The 16,695-nt window shown below is 42.0% G+C and overlaps 1 long non-coding RNA gene across 1 annotated transcript in view; it reads right to left on the bottom strand.

Moving 5' to 3' along the window:
* Positions 1–269: 269 nt before the first annotated feature.
* LOC147032213 (uncharacterized) overlaps positions 270–16,695 on the bottom strand; it is a 69,088-nt gene continuing 52,662 nt past the window's right edge. Inside the window, exons 3-4 of the long non-coding RNA XR_015051993.1 lie at positions 444–502; positions 270–345 (exon numbers count right to left, since the gene is read on the bottom strand). This is a non-coding gene — a long non-coding RNA (uncharacterized LOC147032213). The remainder of the gene's footprint in view (positions 346–443; positions 503–16,695) is intronic.

The following is a 16,695-nucleotide window of genomic DNA, read 5'->3' on the forward strand; positions in this document are numbered from 1 at the left end:
TTAAAATGCCCACCCACTGGGCTGGCAACGGCAAACACCGAGTGGGTTCATTGCTGTGGGGTACTGCTTTGATGGCAGTCATACCCCCATACCGACAAGGCACCCTGCAGGTCATTTACATGAACCTGATTGATTGACATAGTTCTTCCATCATCGATGGCTTTACAAACGGTTTTAAAATAGGGCAATTTACAGAAACAATTCCAAAAAAAAAATGGCAAAACTCCTCCACCATTCCCAACCGTCCCCCCCCTCACCACCATCACCCACCCCTCCCAAACATTTCACTAGTACCGATACTTAAAATTACTCAGAGCTCGCAATGTTTCCACCCAGGTCTTACACCTGAAAAACACATTAATAACAATAATTTTCATGGGTATTCAGGCATTGTGAAATAAGCTTACTGTTATAGCAAATGTGCATTCTGAGTACAACTGTACCAGCATCTGTAGAGCGGTCAGAGTAATAAATGATGTTGACAAATGCTGCCACTTTCCATCTGCACAGAGAAAATTCGAGAGAAGGGGTGGAGGGAAGGAGGGAGGGAGGGGATTGGGGTGGGTGTTGGGGTTGGGGTGGATGTGCAGTAGGAGGAGGGGTGGGGAAGCAAACAGATCATGAGGCATATTGGTAAAGCAGAACCTATCTTATCACTGGAGATCCTGCTATAGAGATTCCGACTCATTATGACAACTTAGTCACTTCTTCTGCATAAACTGTCACTGTGAAAGTGAAAAGCAATGTAATTTGTAAAGCCCATGCCATATATTTCTGGAATAAAAAGTGAAGACTGGCAGTGTGAGTGAAGCAGCACTCTGAACACACCCATACCTCCCCCTCCATGTACCATGTGAAGCATGCATTGGAACATTTTCTCCACACTGTAAGACCAATCAGTCAGGACATCCAGAAAACACTCCCAAAACCCCCTAAATTGCAGGGGTAAAACGTTGGCCAGCCAAATGTATAAATTTGTGAGAGCACTGTTCTGGCATATTATTACAGTGCAAATAGCAAATTTATCATTATATAATGAGTATATTCCAACTTCGCTCATGTATAAAAAGGTTCGTCATATCGTTTAAGTTCATATGCAGAGACTGCAGTCAATACACATGTAAACAAGAAAGAGCAATCAGAGATTTTAGACCCTCGCCAGGACTTGTTTTGTGTGACAAACAAATGGAAGGATGTATTGAATGAAAGGTCGTTGATTGCAAATTGAAGGACTAAATGGTCTAGTTGTAAAGGTCAAAGGTCTGAAAAGTTGTAAAGGTCAAATGGTCTGAAGGTTGAAAGGTGTAAACTAAAGGTCTGAAAAGCTCTAAATCTGTCAAAAGGGTCGAAATGGTCTTAAAAAAGGTCAAAGGGGTCAAATAGGGTGAATTTTAGGTCTAAAGTGTCAGAATTGTCTGAAGGGGTCTAAAGGGTCTTAAAAATGTTGAAAAATAGTCTAAAGGTCAAATGGGGTTTACAGGGCATTGATGTTCTGACAGGTGTAAAGGGTATCACAAGGAATCACAAGGAAATTAGATACAGGTGGAGGCCATTCGGCCCATCATGCCTGTTCCACATCAACACCACACCAATTTATCAACACCAGATCTAATAAGGAAATGCAAAATGCTTTTTTTTTCTTTTCCTTCTTTTCAGGGGAGGGAGTATGGACTTGGGTAAAAAAAAATAATAAAACACGCACACAACATCAACCACACAACGCCCCTTGACGAGCCCCCCACCAACAGCACTTCCTACACATGCACACGATCACCCATCAATGCTCAAAACTACCTAAAAGTCCTGCCAACATCCCAATACGCCTCCATCTCTATAACTTCCAGGTACCTATCTCGTTCCAATTTAAACTTATCTACTGTTTCTGCTGCCACTACCTTTCCAGGGAGACCTGCAGAAAGGTGTCTGAGAGTCCCCGGGGTTCTAAAGATCCTAAGAGGATCTAAAGGATCTTAGAGGTCAAAGAATTATAAAGGGTGTAATGGGGTCTATTTTGCCTTAGGGATCTACAGAATCTTTCAGGTCTTAGGGTTCTAAAGGGTCAAAGGTGTCTAAAGGCTCTTTGGAGTCTTTAAGGGTGTTCAGGTTCTAAAGGGTATAACGGGTCTTAGTTTTATTATGGTTCTATAAGGTCTTAGGGGTCTTGAATGGTCTTAAAGGGTTTTAGAGGTCTAAAGGGTCTTTGGGGTATAAAGAGTTTTAGCGGTCTTAAGGGTATTATTTAATTAATACACACTCACGTTTTGTGCAGAGAAACAGACAAACGGACCCAAATGCAACACCCTTTCCTCTGGCGAAGGTAATAAGTACAAAAAGTAAAGTTATTATAAGGGAAGTTATACACATTCCAGAAAGCAAATGTCCATCATGTGCCGAAGCAGCACCGACTGACATAGCCACAGATCAGCAGGTCTGTGAAGCTATGCCAAAAGTGTGTATATTTAATAGTTTCATGAGCAAAAAATAATGAAAACGAAAAATGTCTGGTGTTATTTAGATAAGCACTTGATTGCAAAGGAATGTATTATTAGACAAAGGAATACTGTCTGCTTATTTAGATCAATCAACGGAGCTTCGATAGAGCTATCAGTGGCTAAGCACAGGTGTTGCTCGTTTAGAAAGTCAGAAATTGAGTCGATGTGCAGTCTTTTAGGCATGGATGTTTTGGGGGAATATTAACTATTTGTTAAAAGGATGCATATCGTTTACTCACATATTAATGGAAATTCTTCTTCCTCCTTAGATTTGACCTTTCGCTCGTTTTCAGCATCCCCATATTGTTGTATTCGAACCAAGGTGTCCAACTGTCCATCTTCTTTTTTTTTCTGCAGCTTTTTGTGATTACCTCTATCTTTATCAACAGGTAGTAATTCACTCCACCTCTCCCACGGTCCCCACTTCCAAGTACTTTATACCTTGTTCAGGCCCGTTTAGGCAAAATAAGATTTTAAATTAAGAATTTAGGAATATAACAATATGGCCTGAAGCCGATCGTGATCAGTGTGTATGCCAAGATTTCCCCCAAAATATTCACTTACACTGAAACTCTCTCCACCCTCTTCAATAATAAGCCAGATATGAGAACAAATGTGGTACTCTAACTAACCAGAGAGTTGGTGTCAAAGCCACCCAATGCTCGCCTATTTATACATTTATTGTTTTTAAAAGACTAGTCTAATAATAATATTTTTATAAAGCATTGCAGTGAAGTCTGATCCAAATAATTTTAAAGCAACATATGTATTTGTATATTGTAATCAGTAAAAAATAGTGTGGTAGATAAAAACATTAGAAAGGAAATAACTTGCACCAAAAACTTTAACATTTTCATGCTCACGCTGACGCTCATGCCGGGGGTATCGCTATAGCTCTCTGTTCTTCGAACAGGCGAGCTAAAAAAAAAAAATCCTTAAACAAACGAGGTACATTTAAAACATTCTCATAATGAGATACTTAACAATGGTCAAATAAATGATAGTTTTTTTTTTAATTTTCAATATAAACAAGTGCTGGTATGTGTAATTAGTAAGCAAATATATTTTTATGACTTTGACCACAGAGTGCTCTTCATCTGGGACCCTGCAGGAATCATTTGCCAGAGCACGATCACTATTTGCATATTGCAGTCATGTGACCCCCATTCCTCCTTTTGGGTTCATGTGATCACCATTTCACATTTAGGGGGTACTTAACACTTTCAGGGAGTACAGTAGTGCTCCGTATGTAAGGATGGCACAGAAAAAAATGGCCACCCATAAAAATGTGTACAGTACAAAATTATACGCATAAAAACTACTGTAGATTGAGTATGTCATAAGCATTTAAAAGCCATACATTTTATTCTTGAACGTTTTCATAACTACCAATAATGAAAAAGATGCTAGAATACATCGCTAAAGTTCCACATCGATAGATCGCACAAAAATCGACGATTTGTTAATCCTCAGAATTGTTGATAAATGTCATCATGCCGAGCACAATAATGGCTGAAGCAATAACAACGATTCCAACAGGAGGAAGTGACGCGTTCTCTTGGGTATTGCACCCGTACCATAACAAAAACATTTTCTAAAATCTGATTTTAAAATAGAATACACCACAAAAGAGCACCGATGCGATGACGTCACATTGACATGACAACGCACAGCCTGGTTTTACACTCATAGAATATGGCTGACGTAGCTTTGTGAAGTTGGTACAGTGTTTCATTCCAGATTGTAATCACCAATCTGAGAGTCATAGCTGCAGCTTTTATCGTTTTCTGAAGGAATCAAGTGTTAAGCAATGATGGATTGAACAAATAAGATGATTTATCGCTTGTATTCTTCATCTTCCTTCTCTTCCCTTTCTAAGGGATGAAGCCCAACAATACCACGTTTTTGCCCTGCCATGCCCACGATATTCCTCCACTTACCCTGTCCTTGGCCAACTCTCCAACCACCCCCACGTTATTGATATGACTCCTCACACAATCTCCCCATCTCAACTATGACTGATATACCTCTTTTCCCCCTGCCTTGCTCCCTCAACCTATCCGCTCTCTTTGTTTTGATTTAAACCCCATCCGGGTCATACCAAAAATTATAAATAAAAGAAAATGGTACATGCTGCTTCCTTGCTTCACTCTCAGCATTTAAAGGATAGAGAACGAACAAACAATGCTGGGAAGGCAACGGCAGCCCCAACGCTCTGCAGAGTAGAGTTCATCAAATCAAATCAAATCAAATCACTGTACCTGATCGAAGGTGTTTATTCAATTGCACTCAATTTCGTACTCATACTGTAACGACTGTAACTACCATTTGACACACATAAATCATTGTAGGAGACATGCTCACAGATTCAATTTACAATTCACTTCACCGACTTCACTGACATTTCTGGCTAAATGAACTTGGTGAAAATAAGCTGCTGAAGATATGGCCCTTTTGGTCATGTACAATGTACATGTTCATAATATGCACAATGAAAATTGCATGGGCACATCTCCAGTTAAATACTTTTATTAAAATAAAATAATGTATCAAAATATCATTGAAAAAATTACAGTAGTTTAGCGCTGTTGAAGCAGTTTTATACACTACTCTTATTTAGCATGTCCAAGTACTGCAAAACTGGAGGTTCTTGGAAGTAACAATGTGATTTGTGTACCACAGTGTTCAAGTATACAATACAATATAAATAAAATAAAGATTGCAAAAGTTATACAAATAAACGAATTCTGGAATTTACCGCTGTTTTACCACCATTGAAGCAGAGGCTATTATACCACACTATCTAACACATTACATAAGTTATTCGTGCCTGTTGTACATGTCCTTTATGACATGCTCAAAAACAGTAAGCCTCCTGTTTGGAATGATTTTCAATTTTGTTTGACTGCTGGGCAGGCAGTCAGAGTAAAATATGATCTCACTCCTCTCTGTGCATGCGCAATCAGGACGAATTCAAAGACACGGTACTGTTAAACAGCAGGTTTGTTTTTCTGATTCATGTTCAAAATACAACATTCAATTTCAATTAAGTTGTTCCTCGATCATAAACTGACATTTGTGGAGAGACCGTTGGATGGACGGACGGACATGAACCAATTGCTTAACCCCGCTTTTCGCTTCGCGTGTGTGGGGTAATTATATCAACAAGGCTGGTTATACCTTCACAGTACTGAATACAGATCACTTGGTGATGGAAACATTGGATCTGATCATTGCCTGCTGAGCAGCTACACTCGGTGGTGGTCCCTTTAGTTTTAAATAGTGCAGGAATATTTATGTGGCATGATCAATCTTCCTGGGCATGTGTTTTTAAACATCATTCAAGACCACAGTGAGCTGAAGCTACCTGTTTCTTGCTCAGTGATTACAGAAATCAGTGTTACTTCAAATGCACTGCAACAAATCTTTATTAACTACTGAAATGACTGAGGGCTTCCCACGCAGACAGTTTCCCTGTCTTTGAGAGGTTATGTTGAGTTTAGGATTCATGACTTGTACTTAATTTGAACATCCTTAAATCACTTTTCAAAATGATAGCGGCAAACTCGTTTAACACTCAATTATTCCTCTTTTATAATTTCTTCTGAGAAACGTAACAACAGGTTCACGTCTTTCAGGGAGCCATTATTATGCTGACACGGTTCCATTGAAGCAACAGCTTATAGCTATCAAAGTCATCCAGGCACATTAATTAAGCACTTAAACAGTCAGCAGTCCATCTTCAAGGCCTAAAAGGTCCCAGCACAACCAGGACATTGGAGATGCATCCATCACTCCCTGCTGATGATCCACACAATTCCAGATCCCTGAGAAGTGCTGATAACAAGACACCACATTTTTGGGATTTGCTTGCCCCTTACACTTGAAGCTGTGTTTAGAAGTCAATTTTCCTCAACCCCTCCTGTCTTTAACTTGTATACTCCCATTTGCAGGCTGCCACTCTCTTATTCTTAAAGGCTAAGCCGTAGCACAAATGGAAAGATTTTGTTTGAGCCAACAGCTCACCCAAGTGATTGTGCAGTGGCACAGATGTGAAATATTTAATTTATTATACTTGCTGCTTCATGCCTATTTCCACCTGCATAGGTTTTTTTTTTTTTAAACAGTGATACAAGGCACAGTCAGGAACTTATACATACATATACCACATATTGGACAAAGACATTAGTAGATATCATTGTACTTTTACTTGATATACGACGACATTAGCAGGCATGGAACAAACACAACATATGGTTATATGGGATTTGAACCTGGGTTCCCTACATCATCAGCCAGGGGTTCTGATAGAAAGGTGGAACGATGGGTGAGATCAATGGAACGGTGATCGACATATGGATGGGAAGTATCGAGAAGCTGACATTTCGGGAGTTAACCCTTTGTTGGAGCAAAAGAGAGCTAAACAATGTGTTCCTCTTTTGCTGATATATCACCATTTATTATAATGTTATATAGATAGCTATTTGTTCTGAAAGCGGAAAGAAATCATCGTCTTGAAAACATTTACAATGCAGCTCATCATTTACCATCCTCTTGGTGTCATTTACTTCAGATGTAGAAACAAATAATAATTACTCAGGGTCATGTCTGGGATGAAGTGAGAGTGAGTCAACTGTCCAAACCGACACTGATTGATGGCCTGTGAAACTCTGGCCTTATGAACTGGTGCATTGTCATACAGTAGTAAAATAGCATGTATTAACGCTCCTCGTCATTTTCCGTGGTTGGCTTCATGTAGTCGTGCCAGCAAGTCAGAATAATATTGGGCAGTGATTGTAGTTTTGTGTGGCATGCAATTGATCAGCAGCACTCACCTTTTGAATCCCAGAAGATGCTGACCATAATCTTGCTGGCTGACAACTCGATGGAGAACATCTTTGGGGTGTAGATACCCCATGCTTTCACTGCATTGATTCAGTCATGGTTTCAGGTTCCCAGTGTCGAGCCCATATCTCGTAACCATTAACCATATGTGGCAAAAACTCTGTTGGAACAGCGTTAAAGAGCACCAGAAACTCTTTAATGGACTCCACTCTCTGTGGTGATCTTGTGCACTGAGCGTTTGAGGCCTCCATCACATAGAAGCCTTTGACATTGAAAGATAATCATCATGGATAACAGTTTCAATGCTTCCAAAAGAAGTTTCAAACTGTGTGGCAAGTTCTGCAACCTTGATTCAGAAATCACACATTATCATGCTTCCCACACTAGATTGTTTTTAGACTCGTCACATCTGTGGCTCATTCAGATCTGGGACCATCTTTTATCAATTCTCTGCCATGTTTAAAATTCTTCACTCACTGTGCCACTGTGGCATAATAAGGGGCATCCTCTCCGAACACAGCAACCTTCCTTCCATGAATTTGTGTTGCATTTCATTTTTCCTTATATAAATATTTGATGAGTGCGTGTCGCTCAAGCTTTGAAAAGTCCAGCATTCACTGACTCGGAAAAGAACAGAACAGCATTAGTCATACACAAATGGTGATACAGACAAGGAATTAGGTATGAATTATAAGTACAGTGTATATCAGTAATGCATATATACCACACAATAGACACGAAGCATACTAATTTCAAAAGATTTTTCACTCTCCTCAAAATTTAGACGATATTAGTCCACAGAGATGAAAATGTGCTTTTCCTTTTCACAGCTACATATCATTCTGTGAAAAAGTCGCCACGACATAATCCACAAGGTATTTGATATTTGTAGAAGTGATGTGTACAGTTAAGTCTACTTTAATGTTCAGATGTTATGAATCCAAACGTTGTCATGTTTCTGTAAAAATAAGAAAACCCCATTCTAGATCTGTGTCTGCCGGCCACCCTCTTAAAAGGCTTTTGACGTTGCAGTTTGCCCCTTCAAACACAGCATGTCACCGCTACTGGTGTTTTCGGTAAGTGAGAAAACTTAATCAGACAGCCTCAGCTCCTGGCTTGATTTTCATGTGGAAATATAGCATACGCTTCATTTATTTTAGTTGATTTTCTCAACAAAAATTCAACATTTATCTTGTTTTGATATTACCAATTGCAATGGTATGAAACGTTGTGACATGGAAGAGATTGTAATTGCAATAACTGCACCAAAGATGCATGTACTGAGGAACTACCTAAATTACTTCAGTGCAACTTCAGTGAAATTTTGCCCATGTGCAGAAACATATTCCTTAATATAACATGTGTATGGTTTTAAGTCTGAGACACATGCTAGATGTGGAAGTTGTAACATTCAGTGCAACTTCAGTGAAATTTTGCCCATGTGCAGAAACATATTCCTTAATTTAACATGTGGATGGTATTAAGTCTGAGACATATGCTAGATGTGGAAGTCTGAGACACATGCTAGATTACAGAAAACTGGGAAGTATTGTCACTTCCGATGCCCAGTTAACACAGGCTGACTGAGCCGGAGGTCTGATAAAAGCCTCCGTCGATGCCAAAATGATGTTGAATTCACGATACTGCACTGTGTTCAGAATTCCGGTCGTTATTTGTCCCGTTTTAACTGTTTATTTTCTCACCTACATGTTACTGTTTGTTCCTAGTTCGATTTTGTTTCAAAAATCATGCTATTTTGTGAGTTTTCGTCAAACTTGTCTTACCGGGTGCTTGAGGCCTACCCATCCCTCCCCTCGGTGTACGATCGTGTTTATTTGTATTTTCTCCCCATTACCTTCAATTTCTATCTTCCCCACTTTCCCAACGTCCCCCATCCCTCCCATCTAAACACTCTATTTCTTGTCTTAAATCCCCCCAAAAATATAAAAATACCTTTCTCCTTGCACACTCACGAGTCTCGATCTTTCTTCTTATTCTTCTTCCTCCTGCCGGCACACCATCTTTATTCTTCTGAGATGACCCTCTCTCACCATTACCTTCACAATTTCTTCCTGCAACCTTCCATTCCCGAATCTTACCTGTTCTTCAAAAATAAATCAAAAAAATAATAATCTTCTTGTATCCTTTCAATCTCTCGACCTCCTGTAAATACGTGTCTCTCTCTACTCTTCCTGTTACTTTTCATCGACCCAGCAGCTTCACACTACGTTTACCGTCCAAATTCACCACACACTACCACGATTTTACTTCAACCTTCCCTTCTACGAATGTTACGCAATCCTTAGTTAAAATAAATAATTTCACTTTTGACTATACACCTCCTATAGCCACGTGCTTCTCCTGTAACCACATGATCTTTTACACCCTCTGCATTTACCGATTCTATATCACCATTCACCTCACTATTTTTTCTACAACAGTTCCATGAACTAATCAGATGAAAACTCTCTCAAACAATAATAATAATAATGATAATAAAAACGATCTCTTATAATACTTCATCTTCCTCTTTCACACGTGTGGTACTCTTTACTGTATCATAATGCACTACTCTTCTACTATTTAAACAGACTGCTCTCAATTCGACCTTTCCTTCATTCCTTGCCGAAAAAATCCAAATGTTACAGCGTTTCTTCTCTCCATTCTCTGAATTCGCCTTTATTGCATCCATCAAGAATTGTGTTTAATCGCATCTCTGACCTAAAACTTAAAAAACCCCAGTTTGCTATGAATGTTCGCTTTCAATCAATCATTGTTTTTTTTCAAATATCAGTGCCAACTCACCCCTCTCACCCCTCCCTCTCAAAGCAACCATCACACTCTTCTCCCTCCAAGCCTCCCTCACACCTCTCTCAAAGACTCCCCTCACCTTTCTCCCTCAACTCTCCCCATTCACCCTTCTCTCACCATTCACCCACCTCACTCACCCTTCCCCAAGTTGCCCCCCCCTCTCCTCCACAAAGCTGCCTCCTTCCCCTGCCCCCTCATCTCTATCTCTTCACTCCACCTCCTCAAATCCTCAACTGCCCTCTGCCCCCCCTCTCGTCCACCCTCTCCCCCAGCACCACAGAGTCTTTTCTCCTCCTCATCCGGCACCCTTCCCGAGCTATTCTGCAATCACCCACACTCCTTCAACAACCCTCCTTACCTCCCCCCCTCATCCCTTGTCCTACCCTCCCCCTCTCCTCCCACCCCCTGCACGCAAAGCTTCCTCCCCTCCCTCTTCATTAACTGTGTGGACCTAAAATATCCGCAGCCTTCACCAAAACCTTTCAAATCTTTCCATACAGGTTGCCACTGACAAACCAGACATAATCTGTCTTGCAGAAACTTTCCTCCCCCAAGACGTGTCTGACTCCCAAGTATCTCTCCCCCGTTCCCCTCTCCTCCGGTATGACAGACCTGAGCCTCGTCCTGGGGGAGGAGTTGCTCTCTTCATCAAAGACTCTATTCCTCACTCTCCATGCACTGCCCTCACTCCCCCACACCCCCAGCAATACCTCTGGTTGCGGCTTCCCTCCACTCCCACCTCATGTTTATATGTGTACTGTACCATCCTCCAAACAGTGATGACTCCATCTACACCTCACTATCCGAAAGCATGGACCAACTTCTATCTTCTCATCCAAACTCTATCTTCCTCATATGTGGTGACTTCAATTGTCATCATGCCAGTTGGCTAGGTGTGGGTACCTCTCTCACCTGTCATGGCACTTCAGCAAAAGCTTTCTGCGACTCTTTGGGACTGACTCAATCAGTCAACTTCCCGACCCGGATCTCAACCAATGGTACTCCATCTCTTCTGGATCTGATTTTGACAAATTCCACTGACAATATCTGCTGTTCTTCCTCAACTCCAATCGGTTCTTCTGACCACATCCTTGTCAAGGTGGACATCTCTCTGGTGATTATCAGAGAACCACCTCACTACCGTCGAGTCTGGTGTTTCACTCAAGATGACTGGCAGGGTCTCCAAGCAGCCATCAAACTTATAGAGTGGTCTCCTATCGCTACTTTCTCCAACATCAACTCATCCTGGGAATTCTTTCAAAAAACTTGCTCTCCCTCATGCACAGATTTATCCCCTCTCGTCTTCAGTTGTCCTACCCTTCCTCCCGCCCTTTGTTCACTGAAGCTTGTGGCGAGGTAGTTGTCCTGAAACAACTTGCCTTTGCCTCATGGAAAGCAAACTCAACTGAGGGTAATCTCAGTTTCTTCCACAAAGCTTGGAACAAGTGTGTATCTACCCTCAGGAGAGCCAGAAAACAACATCGTTCTAAGCTCAAGTCTGAACTTTCAAACGTCTCTCCCTCCTCAAAATCCTGGTGGTGTCTAATCAAATATGTTTCTGGTGTATGTTCCCCCTCCATCCCCTCCCTTACCTCAAATGGCCGCACTGCCGATACCACACGTGAAAAGGCTGAATGCCTAAACTCGGTGTTTGCAGCTAAATCTTGTGTTCAAAACCCATCACTTTCTCTACCCACCTTACCCAGTCACACCCAACTGTCCCTGGACTCTGTGTCCTTTTCTCCTGATAAGGTGGAGAGCTTGCTGTCAAACCTCAACTCAGATTCTGCAACCTGTCCAGAGGGCATCAGCCCACGTGTCCTAAAAACCTGCTCTTCTGCTCTTGCTCACCCTCTCCCTGTTCTATTCAGCCTCTAATTTGCTCAAGGTCATCTGCCATCTGTTTGGAAATCAGCAAACATTACCACCCTGCATAAAAAGGTACAAAACAGATCGCTGCAACTACAGACCAATCAGCCTTCTGCCAATCATCAGCAAGGTTGTGGAATCCATCATTGCTTCAGACATGAAATACTTCCTCTTCTCCAATGGCTTGATTTCCGATCTTCAATTTGGTTTCAGACCAGGTCACTCTACCCTGGATATGCTGCTTCTGCTCTCCCAACAATGGATGGAAGTCCTCAATGCCGGACATGAAATCAGAGCCATATTCCGAGACATATCACGTGCTTTTGACACGGTCTGGTACCCTGCCCTGCTCACCAAACTCTCTTGCTATGGTATCCAAGGCCATCTCCACTCATGGCTCGCAGACTTCCTCTCCTGTTGCAGTCAACATGTGGCCCTAAATGGAATTCTTTCATCTCCTCTTCCTGTCCAGGCTGGAGTTCCTCAATGTAGCGTTCTGGGCCCTGTTCTTTTTATGATTTTCATAAATGATCTATCAGACTCTCTGGAAAATCCTCTGTATCTCTTTGCTGATGACTCTACCCTCTGCCGTACCATCTGTCATCCTTCAGACCGGCATGCAGCACCTTCTGCGTTCACTGCAGATCTGGGTAAAATCACAAACGGGTCCAACACGTGGAACATGTCTTTCAATACTGACAAACCTCACATTCTCACTTTGTCCCTCCAAAAGGATCATTTAGAACCCCCCCCCCCCATGTACTTTCTCAACAATCCTCTGGAAGAAGTCTTTTCTTTCAAGCTTCTAGGTCTCACTATCTGCCATGACCTTTCCTGGGAAAGTCACATTTCCAACCTTGCCTCAAAAGCCAGTCGCCGACTGGGAATCCTCCGTCGTGCAAAGTCCGTCCTCGGCCCACCTCAGCTCCTGACCACTTACAAAGCTTTCTTCCACAATGTGATGGAGTACTGCTCTCCCCTCTGGGCTGGTGCTCCTGCCTCTCACCTTTCTCGGCTTCACGCTGTGGAAACCAAGGCATTTCGGATCATTCGCATCTCCCACGATGAGGCTGAGTATTTGGGCCTCTCACTCTCTCATCGCAGGCTGGTCGGTGGTCTTTCTGTCTTCTATCATCTACTCTCCAGCCTCGCCCCCACCTGCTCTCTCTGCGATTTGTCCCCACCACATTTCCGCAGGGTGCTCAAGGTGCGCCAAAAACCCCCTTCTGGTAAAACTACTAAAATCACGAATCACTGCTCACCTTCATTCTTTCATTCCTCTTTTTTCCCGCCTTTGGAATAAACTCCCTCACTCTATTCAATCCCATTTCCCCTCCAGGCCTTCAAAACAGCTGTTCACCACCACCTCTTATCTTCCCCCATCCAAATCCTCGATCTTTTCTACCCCCGATAATCCACCCAAGCCAACCTCCTTCAATTCCCTGCTTTCCTTCCTGAAAGTCCCTGTAATGTCCATCTTGTAATGTCCCCATGTTTCCCGCCCCATCCCTCTCCTTTCCACAGAACTCCTAATGCCTCTGTTCCCCACTGTTTTGTCCTTCCCACTCCCGCCCCTCTCGTCTCATTGCCCCCCCCCCTTGCTGTGCATTGTGTGTTCGCTCTCACACGAGCCTCAACAAGGTATACAAAAAAAGAAAAAAAGAAAAAAGGACTTAACAGCTCACTTTGCCACCGTAGTTTATAGTGCACTTATGAAACGGCCATGATGATCTTTAAAATACAAAGAGCTTTCCGTTTGTCTTGTCGGGTGCCACAAGTCCTCACCTGGCCTCGTCTATGCAGAACGTCAGACATAATACAACCTTACTCGAAACTATTCGAGATTACGATCACCGATTTATTGATGCACATATTACAGGACAACTTACCTCTGACAAATATTAAATACAAAGGGAAATATAACTTACTCCATCACATGGTCCATAGTATTTTTAAGACAACCTATCTTAAGGCCCGGTCACACCTTGACGTTTTAGCCAGCGATGGCAACGTATTAAAATGTATGTAAAACGCTGGCTGACGTTGAACTTTTGATGTTTTTTTTTTTAAGATTCGGACTATTCATAACGAGTTGGTCGTATGCATAACATATTAGTAATGGACACAGAACGTTTCGTTGTGTTATAGATAACTTATACCAACGAATGCTGAACCTGTTGTTGGCCTACACAACCTATGCCCAACGATAGTCTAACTTCGGCATAGCGCGTTGCACGCATCGCCGACGATGTCGTGACGTAGCCTATTAAAAGGCTGACGCACAACGATTCGAATCATAACTGCCGTAGAAATGGAAGTGACAACATCGCGGTCACACCTTGGCGATCTTGCCAGCGTATGCCGACCTAAGAAAAATGTGTCTAAAACGTTGGGGGCACGTCAAATACGGTATGAGTAAGTTTGGTATACGTGAGTAGAACGCTAAAGTATGCTATCATACGTCGTAGTAAGTAGAGTACGTCAAGAAATTTTAAACATGTTCAAAATTTTACGACGTACTCGGCGTATGACACACGTTCCGCATGCGATGGGGATAAGTTTTACACACGATATGCGGACGCTTACACACGTCCACAAAGGCTACTTATAAGCTACTCATAAGTCGAAACACGTCGCGGTAATGTTTTTTTACGCGAAACTTATTTCTAACTTATGTTTGACGTGCTTTGAACCAATTCTTTACGTAGTCCCAACACACATCGACGTATGTAGACGTATTCCAATGACGTCTTCCGGTCGACAAAAAAAAAAAAAAATTAACGTGTTTCTAGCTTACAACTGCCATATAAAGACGTGTTCCCAGCGGTTTTGGGAATTGGTATATAAAAATGCTGCTCATAAAAGGGGAACCCAACAGTGTTTTCGAGTTCCTTTTTGAGTCGATGTCCATGTCAGCAGTAACAGTATCAGTATCAGTATCAGTATCAGTATTAGTATTAGTAGTAGTTTGTTCATGTTGGCAGTAGTAGGTGAGTGTGAGGGGGAGGGTGTGGGTTATGATGGATCGTCCTTGCGTCCGCGTGTCCACGGGTAGGTTCATAGGCTGCCACTCAACGATTTAAATGGCTGCATCTCCACGATTAAAAGTAGACGCTTGCGCTCAACAACTGGATTTTTTTACACTCAACGACTTTTAAACGGTACCACTCAGCTATTTTCATTGTTTACAATGAACGATTTAAATTGCTGTCACTCGCCTTTGTTTTTTGACGCTGGCGCTCGGAAATTTTAATCGTTTCTATTGAACGTGCTAAATCGCTCAAACCCCACTATTGAAAGTAGACGCTTGCGCTCAACAATTCGATTTTTTTTACACTCAACGACTTTTAAACGGTACCACTCTGCTATTTTCATTGTTTACAATGAATGATTTAAATTGCTGTCACTCGCCTTTGTTTTTTGACGTTGGGGTTTGGAAATTTGAAGCGTTTCTTCTGAACGTGTTAAAACGCTCAAACTCGACTATTTTAATAGACGCTGCCGATGGACAATTGGAATCATAGCCAAGCTAGACATCGAAGTGTGAACATCCTCGTCATGCCGAAGAAAAGTTTGAAGAATGCTGCAAATAAGTGTCCTGGCCGTGGCCGTGGACGCTGACGCAACGACGATCCATTATACCGACGTCTTTCAGCCTATGAGTAACTTAAAAGTAACGTCTGTCGATGTGTGGCAACGATCGCGTAACGTGCCAACAACACGTTAATCATAGGTTAGAAATAAGTTTCGGGTACGCTAAACATTACCTCGGCATGTCTCAACTTATGATTAACTTACAAGTAGCATGTGTTGACGTCTGTCAACGATCGCAGACCGTGCATACAACTTGTGGCCAGCGTAGCGGAACGTGTGAGTCATACGCCGACATACGTCGTGAAATTTCAAGCATGAAAAAATTTGAGCAACCGAAATTTCAAGCAACCGAAAAGTACGTTTAAAGCCAACGTACAACGACGTATGGCAGTGTTTTTCAGCGTGCTCTCAATGTTATCAAAACTTACCCATAACGTATTCAACGTGTGCCAGCGTTTTAGAAAAAAAATTCAAAAATCGGCATACGTTGGCTAAAACGTCAAGGTGTGACCGGGCCTTTATGGACTATCCAACCCCTCTCCTTACCATAACAGTATGTTTCTAGAAGCATTTGCCATGGCATGTTGTTATTCTGTCTTAAACCTTTTTCTCCAAAACGAAGAGTGCAATTTTCAGGAAAATTTATTGAAATCTTCATTTTAGTTCATTGTCAAGTTTGGATGAGCCATCCTCAAAACATTTTGAATTGATATTTGTGTGCTCCAAATGATTGTCTTGTTTTGATACAATTAATTGCATACACACACACACACACACACACACACACACACACACACACACACACACACACACACACACACACACACACACACACACACACACACACACACACACACACACAGAGTTATGGCCATGGGTACCGAGTGTATTATGAGGGGGTTAATCCTCATTTCTCCTCGGAAGAGCTGGACCTGGGGCCACCTCTCACAATTAACTTTGTGGTACGGTGGGTTGCTTTACAACCACAAACACCAATCAGTTAAGCACGAGTTCCATTGTCCACCGTCTAATTTTACGTTTAACTTGAGGTCACATAACTTCCTGAATGGGAAGCACACCCTCG

This window comes from Eptatretus burgeri, chromosome 2 (genome assembly GCF_056783735.1).
Source record: "Eptatretus burgeri isolate ZD-2024b chromosome 2, Ebu_testis_v1, whole genome shotgun sequence".
Classification (NCBI taxonomy): Eukaryota; Metazoa; Chordata; class Myxini; order Myxiniformes; family Myxinidae; genus Eptatretus; species Eptatretus burgeri.